The following is a 431-nucleotide window of genomic DNA, read 5'->3' as shown; positions in this document are numbered from 1 at the left end:
TGTAAGATAATCGGCTTGTCTGCCAGAAATGTATGCTACTCAGTGCAGTAAGATATAACTTTCCTTCAAACGTTATTGCAAGTTTTGACAAAGTACAGTTGTTTTACAATAACAAAGGTCTTGAGAGAACAAATAACAGACGTAACCAAAAATGCAACAATTTGAACAAAAAAACATATGCTAGAAAGAAATCAGGTTACCGCTAATCATTGAAAAATACCTGACACCTCCATCAACAGAAGAGGTATGGAGCGACTGAATTTTTAATAATTGTTCTCCTCGGAGGAGAGATGCTTGATCAATGCGATCATACAAGTCAGTCTGCCAAAATCATAAAATTAATGCCAATTGTAACACCACGGAACAGAATTTAACCAAATTCAAGAGATTTTCAAATAAATGTGAGGGTGGGCGCACCTGACGACCAAAAC

The 431-nt window shown here is 36.4% G+C and overlaps 1 long non-coding RNA gene across 2 annotated transcripts; it reads right to left on the bottom strand.

The window, feature by feature from the left end:
- Position 1: 1 nt before the first annotated feature.
- LOC104775085 lies at positions 2-431 on the bottom strand. 2 transcript variants are annotated; one of them, XR_765685.1, is made up of 3 exons: positions 418-431; positions 221-321; positions 2-19 (listed from the first exon to the last, which is right to left on the bottom strand). It is a non-coding gene; the product is annotated as an uncharacterized LOC104775085 (long non-coding RNA). The 2 variants fall into 2 exon arrangements; XR_765684.1 differs by lacking the exon at positions 2-19 and having other exon boundaries at positions 44-321.

This window comes from Camelina sativa, unplaced genomic scaffold (assembly GCF_000633955.1).
Source record: "Camelina sativa cultivar DH55 unplaced genomic scaffold, Cs unpScaffold08519, whole genome shotgun sequence".
NCBI lineage: Eukaryota > Viridiplantae > Streptophyta > Magnoliopsida > Brassicales > Brassicaceae > Camelina > Camelina sativa.
This window is presented reverse-complemented; position numbering and strand designations above follow the sequence as displayed.